Raw genomic sequence first — 7,500 nt, forward strand, 5'->3', positions numbered from 1 at the left:
AGGACAAGGAGAAAGAGAGCAAGAGGTGGGCACTTGGAAAGATTGAAGAAAGAAACAGACCAACACCTCTACCTCGTGCCTGCCCGCCATGCAGAGGAAACAAGCAGAGAAGAATGCAGCTTGCACAATCATCCTAGCAGAAGGAGTCTGAGATGAAGAACTAGAGAAGCTGCCACATCTGCTTGGAGAACAAATAAGGAACTGCAACATTCCCAAAGAGCAAAGCCTCGCCGTACAATATCATCAAATCATCACTTGCAAGTAAAAAGCTAAGTGTCACCCTGTTCAAGAGGAAAGCTGTGGAAAGTCAACAAGCACGACCAATGATTACTTATTAGTTTTATTCATTATCTTTTATCGTAATTTTCAATTTTTCGTTTGCAATTTTTTTTTTTTTTATTTTCTTGCGTACTTAACTGAATTATTTCTTTTCTTTGCAGGAACTTTTGGTTATTTCCACCCTTGAAGTTGATTGCAGAATTTTAGCTTGGGGGTCATCACTTGATTTTACTGCAAATTAGGGAAGTTTTCAGTCCAATTGCTTTATTTTGTTTCTTATTATTTATTTATTTTATTTTTATTTGCATTATAGTGTTTTCTGACATTGGGGACAATGTCAAGTTTAAGTGTGGGGGTAGAAATCTCCAGAATTTCATTTGTCTCTGTGTTGTTGTTTTTTGTGTTCTTAATTAGTTTTGTTTTCTTTTAAAAAAAATTTAAATTAAAAAAATTTCGGAAAATTTAAAAATCCAAAAATATTGTCTTGTTTCCCTTATTGTTTTGAATTAGATTTTTGTTAGTTTCCCGACCCAATGATATAATTAGATCAAATTTGAATCACGATTATCAAGAACTTAGTTAACATGTGTTTTATGAAATTCCTAATTCTCTTGTTAGTTTTGTACATGTTTGACCATCTTTGAAAAACCAAATGCACATAGCCTTGTTAATGTGAAACTAAAGTATGACTTAAAGCTTCATATGTGAATTTAGTGACCATATACATCCTATGTGAGTTTTTGAGCCGATTGAAAGTGTGTGCATTTTTCATACACTCCTATTCTTTCATGTGTGATGAACTTATGTGAGATACATCTCTAGAACTTGCGTAACGATCTTTCGAAATGTTTGTCATTGATTGCTTGAACTTGGAAATGATAGAGGCATCAGGTTTACCACCATGGCCCAAATAACCATGTTCCCCAAAGAAAAATGATATCATTAGATTACCAATTTGAGTCGTGTATGTTGAGCCTTTTATTTCTTATTCACCAGATATGTCTACCCTTATACCTGAAACATTTTTCCTTACCCTTTCCAAGCAAGCTAGTGAGCAATGTGAGATTGTCTTATGAAAAATGTTTGTGAAGTACTTTGAAGGTGTTTGGCAAAAGAATAAGTGTGGGGGTATTTCATGTTAAAAAAAAAAAAAAAAAAAAAAAAAAAAAAAAGGATTGTATACAAAGAAAATAAAAAGTTTTTCAAGTTTCAGTTAAGGGTGTGATTGGAGGTATCAGAAGAATCGTTGGAGATCTTGAGTTCTTATAAATCTAAACAAAAGAATTGCTTGCAATGTAGCTTGGAACTTGTGTTTTCCTATTCTTTCGTTTCAATAACCTTATCCTTAAACCTCATTACATCCAATAAAAGTCCTCTTGATTTAAGTTTTGCAATTATGATTGTGGAGATGAGATCTTTATGCAAGCTTATGGTAGAAATTTCACATTTGATTCTTTGAGCAAAACACATTAAAACTAAACACATGTGTGATTGAGTGCATATCCCGTGAGAAGGTCGCTAGTTTGCATATGATGATTTTAAAAATAAAAACTTGAAATTGCATTAGCATGGCTATCTCACACACTACACTTCAAGGATGATTCAAAGATTACTGCTAATATTTGAATTAGGAAGATGAACTTGGATTAACATGTTTGGTGCTAGCTATGGTTCTTGATGATTTGTTTTCTTAAATGAAATTCTATGAGGGTCACATAGGGGGAAGCTAATGCTTTTCTTGTTACTTCTTGTTCTTGTTTTCTTTGTTTTGCTCGAGGACTAGCAAAAGTTAAGTGTGGGGGTATTTGATCGGATCATATTTATATATATTTTTACTTTAAATTCACTCGTCTTTTCTTGGTTAGTTCCTTATATTTTTGAGCTATTTACGTTATTTTTGTGTTTATAGGATTTGTTATGCAAAGAAAATAAAAATAGAACAAGTGAAATTTTATGTAATGAATTCGTCAAAACTGTCTGTGTAGATCAGCTTTTAAATTAAATTAAAAAGAAAATATAATAATGATAAGTCATGATGATGTTTGAAACATCATCATGATGGTTTTGTTTTGTAGAAGAAAAGAAAGGAACGGATGGAGAAGAAGAAAAAAAAAAAGGGGAATAAAAGTATGGAAAGCAAAGGCATACCGGGGAGAAATAATCAGGAAAGGAGGGATCCAAAGAAAGATATACGAAAGAAGAAGAAAAAGGAGAATCCAAGGCGTGAAAGGGATAGAGGCGGGAGACAGAGAAGACTTGAAAAAGTGGGAAATAAAATAATAAGATAGAGAGGAGAACGCAGGAAGGAGGGGGATGGAGCTGCCTTTGGCAGCACGGGGTCAGAGAGGATAATTGGGGTCTGGGAGCGGGAGAAAGGGAGCTGCCCTTTGGGCAGCTCGCAGAGACGCAGATAGGAGCACAGGAAAAACTGTGCGGAAAGAAAAAAAACAAAAAAAAAAGATATAGAAGGGACGGGAGTGAGAGAGCAGCGAGGTCAGAGGGGTGAGAGAGACTGTCCAGGCGACAGAAGCACAGAAAACTGTGCGGAGAGGAAGACAGAGGGCAGAAGCACATAAGCACGGCAGATCCTCTCTTTCGGTTTAATCTTTCCAAACTTATATTTTATTTTTGTTTTAATAATGTGTAATTAAATTTATGTTGGTTAGAGGTTAATTCGAAACCATGAATATATTTGTAATATGAATTGATTACCTTCAGTTGTGATTTATAAGTTGTGAATTCAATTTACTTATCCGTTCGTATAAAAACTGATTTGTGTATGTTGGTTGAGAGTGCACGCTTAATTTACATGCATGAATTTGTTGCTAGAATATAAGTGAATTTCACCTAATCGTTATGAACTTATTTTCACAAGTAGTAAAGGTTGCTAGTCACAATCACGTTAAGTAAATTCTTGGCAAGAGTATCATGCTTTTCATAGTTACGAATGCCTCGTCAATGCTTATAGTTTTCACAAAGTTTAATGATCTTTGATTGTATCTCTATTGTGCTTTTCACGTAGGGGACTTTTGAAGAATGTTTTGAATTGTTGTATGCGTTTTCCCGTCCAATTCAATAACTTAAGGAAAACTTGAAGATTAAAAAAGTGCTGTTCACGGTTAATCTGGAGTATTGAAATTCACAATTTATTAAAAGAACAACTGGAAATCATTTTGTATGCAAGTATAACATGTGTGGAGAAGAACCCTCTAGCTAGTCCGTCATTTATCATTTTACCTTAATTTTATGTTTTTATCAATTCTGTAATTTAATTAAGTTTATTTTACTTTTCATCAAAACCAAACACCCATCCATTATTAAATTATATTATTTAGTTAGTTTTCATTATTGTTAGTCTTTCAATTCGATTTCCGTCAATTTCAGTTCCTAGTGTTTAATTTGATTATTTTCATTATTTTGAGTCATCCTAAGTGTGTTTCGAGTTATTAGAGTTTTTAGCCTAGTTTTGTATCATTGAGTCTTGTTTAATATTTTTAAATTAATTTAGAATAGATTAGCAATCCCTCCTAATCCCCGGCCTAGAACGATACCCTACTTACATCTATACTACAATTGTCAAAAAGAGGGTTTAATTTGTGTGTCAAGTAATTTTACGCATCACTGCTGCACCTCACTTTTGCGCACCCTACACGAGCCGAGTTACGCCAAACCACCTGTGTATAATGCCCACACACCTTTCCAGCAGCACACGAGTTCGACTCATAACTGTAGTCGGCTTTCTCCGCCACCCACAGGTCCACAGCCGCTGTTCCCGACATGTCACCAGTGCTCATGGCAAGGTTTTCACCGTATGGCCCACCGGAGTGCACGAGATTGCAGTCGCCAACATGTTGGTTGGCGTAGTTTTGTGCATAGCCTGCTACATTGTCATCCCACGTCAAGGGACCAACGCCTACTGCTGCTCGAGCGGCGTTGTGGGAATTGAGGTAGTCTTGGGGTGTGTCTTGGGCATGAGAGGATTGTATTAGGGCTGAGCCTAAAATGAAAAGGAGAGCTAGGGAAATATTGCACAACCCCATGTTAATGGTTTGTTCTCTTTGTGGATGGGCAAATGAGATGTTATGGTGCGGAATATTTATAATAGCGGGGAACGGTAAATGTTGATATTATGAGCTCTGAGAAATTGAGGATGTGGAAATTTATTTGCATGACTATCAAAGTTGAACGTTCACATTGCGTTATCAACTGAAGAAACCAAACCGTCGCCGAACTGATAAAACAAAACCCTACTTCTATATTTCTTTACTTACAACGGCTTACTTTTACAAGTAAAATTTATGAGAGGATTAACTTTTTCTAGTACTACAAACGATATTCTACATAGTCTAGACAAGGATGGAGATAGTTTGAACTAGGAAAGAGGATATGAACTACTATGACAATCTACCACTTGCATGAGAAGTACGAAGATTAGTCAAACTTTCTCGAGGTAATTAAATTGTCAGTATAACAAAAATAAGCAATCGTAACACCAAAAACGTGGCTACTGCTGGGGTAACAATAATATCGATCACTGACCTAGATATTATGTTGCTATGTAATACTTTAATTTCCCGATATTTGTTAACACAATTAACAATCCCTTGAAACCTTTGAAATTCATGTTGATGATGCAACATTGGAACAAATTGGAACTAATTGCTTTGGTAAATAAGCAGATCTGCTTCTTCGAATTTACGTTTGAAATTTACGTTTGTCATATCTGTTTACTTTTCTTTTAGAAAAGTATATGATCGATGCATGTAGGAAACGTATATGTTCATCTGTTGAAGGAAAGGTCTACTAAGCCTTCCCGTCATATTCTATGCACTGTTGCAATACGTGTGGTATACGGGTCTTCTCCGAAGTTTTATTTTCTTGAAACAAATATATTTTGGATGTGGAAGTCTAACTAAACTACACAATCACCTAACCATAAATTTGGCATTATTTATGGTTTTGAACTCCTCTTTAGGAAAACTGAATTTAAGACTTTCAACTTACAAGTTAGGAAAAAATAAATACCACTATATTGTAGTAGTAGAGGTGCGAGTCTTCTTTCAATTAAAATAAAATAGAATATTATGAACCTCTCATTTTTTTTCCCTAACATTATAGAGGAGAATAATTGAGTTAAGTCACACAATTGTTAGGGTTCAAGATTTTTGTATATGAATTTCGCTGTAGTAATTGAGAGAATAAAGGACTGCATTTTCTGAGAATGAAAGATGTAGTTGCAGAGAGAATGTTTGAAGGACTGTATAAGATGCAATCCATTACCAATCCTTTCATATATTTTATAATATACATATTTATTTGTTTAATTACTACTTTAAGTTTTAAAATTGTCAAATTATTTTATCTCATTATATTATAACATGTGAATAAATAACATCATATTACCCTTAATACTGTGTTCAAAAGGGATATCTGTTGTACGTGGTTTAGTGTTGTCCGCGAATGTCCTCAACGCAAGACTTTTACCCGAATTGTGATGGCATTATTAGCATTAGCATACTTTTGGGCATAAAGGCTACTACGTCAGCATCCTACGTCAACTTTGGTAGCATTGAGACGCACGAAAATGTGGAACACGATGGCCTGTATGTATTGGGATATAGTGTGGAAAAGTTGGCGGCGAACCGTCTGGCGTCTCGGCGTTGTAAGGAAGCATGTGATTTAATTTGGGTCGATAGGTCCCCATCTTCCTTTATTCATGTTTTGTGTAATGATGACCTTCTTTATTCCTCCTAATTGCTTTCTGGTAGTGCAAGGTGAGACGCTTTAGCATTAGATGCGTCGTCGTGGTTTTTCTGACCCCCCTTTGCACTACTCTTTTCTAGTAGTTTATTTGGTTGTTTGCCTCGGTGTAGGCTTTCTTGTTTCTCTTTGACATATTTGCCCGGTTATTGATATTTCCGTTTTCCCAAAAAAAAACTTGCTTTGTTGAAGTCCACATAATTTTTTTTTAAATTTAAAAAAAAAAATTGGAACCATGTACGTCTTTGGTTCCGGACGAAAGTGTAGGAAACTACGACCTGTCTATATTCAGAAGTGTGGAAAATATGGGACACAGACCCCTCTTTCCTTTAAATTATTGTACTAATTTTGAATCATTCATCCTACCCTTAATAATAATAATTTACAAAAAATTGGAACTATATTAGATCAAGTCGTTAGTCACGGAAGAAAATGTGGACACTATACCAGTATGTATTGGGATATATTGTAGAGAATTTGCTTTGTTAATGTCCGAATGGATTTAGGTACGACTACAGTTGTAATATCGTTAGTTGTCATTAGTATTACTGTTTAGTGAAAATATTCTCCATTTGTAAGTGGGGAGGTCTCATTTTAACTTTGAGTTCAAATCTAATTGTCACGCCCCAATCCTGACATACGTACATGATCGACATGTGACATCACTTAGTACTCGTATATCTAACATATCCCGCCTTCAGGATATGGACAATCACAAGAAAGATCCAATTGCGTAGTAATTTTTCGTATACTCCATTGCTGCATCTAACCTCTTTGTTAGATTGCCTTCGTACCCTCCGATGAGATCAAGCCATTCGTAGTTCACTATTTGTTAAACTATGAACTATTCGTAAAATACTTCCTAGCAGAAAACATAGAGTACCACACTACACATCAATCATAAGCCAAGCAAGAGTTGTCATCTTACCATTCACACACACATATGCTTTCCAACACCATTCAACAATCACATCAATCAATAACACATACAATACACCAAAATGCAGGGCTAGAGCGACACAGTTCGGGAGAAGCCTACATCCCTGAAGCTTTCTCAATTTAGACCGAATCCAAGGAATCAGCGAAGTCAAGGATGTGATTTCGGACCACTCAACGAAATCCTACAAAATTGGGTTCCGGACCACTTAACGGAATCAAAGTACCAAACGAGATTCTGGACCTCTCAACGGAATCCAAATCAGGATACGATTCCTGACCACTCAATGGAATCACGGAGTAAAAGGGATTCTGGACCTCTCAACGGAATCTAAGTGGATACGATTCCGGACCACTCAACGGAATCTAGACGGAGCAGGGAATCAGACCACTCAATGGAATCCCAGCAGAACCCGGTTCTGTACCACTCAACGGAACTGAGTGGAAGTCTAGGAAACATAACAACGACTCGAAGAAACAAGACATGAATCAAGTTACTCAATTTAGAATGGCTCAACAAAATAA

The sequence above is a fragment of the Malus domestica genome, chromosome 05 (genome assembly GCF_042453785.1).
Source record: "Malus domestica chromosome 05, GDT2T_hap1".
Lineage (NCBI taxonomy): Eukaryota > Viridiplantae > Streptophyta > Magnoliopsida > Rosales > Rosaceae > Malus > Malus domestica.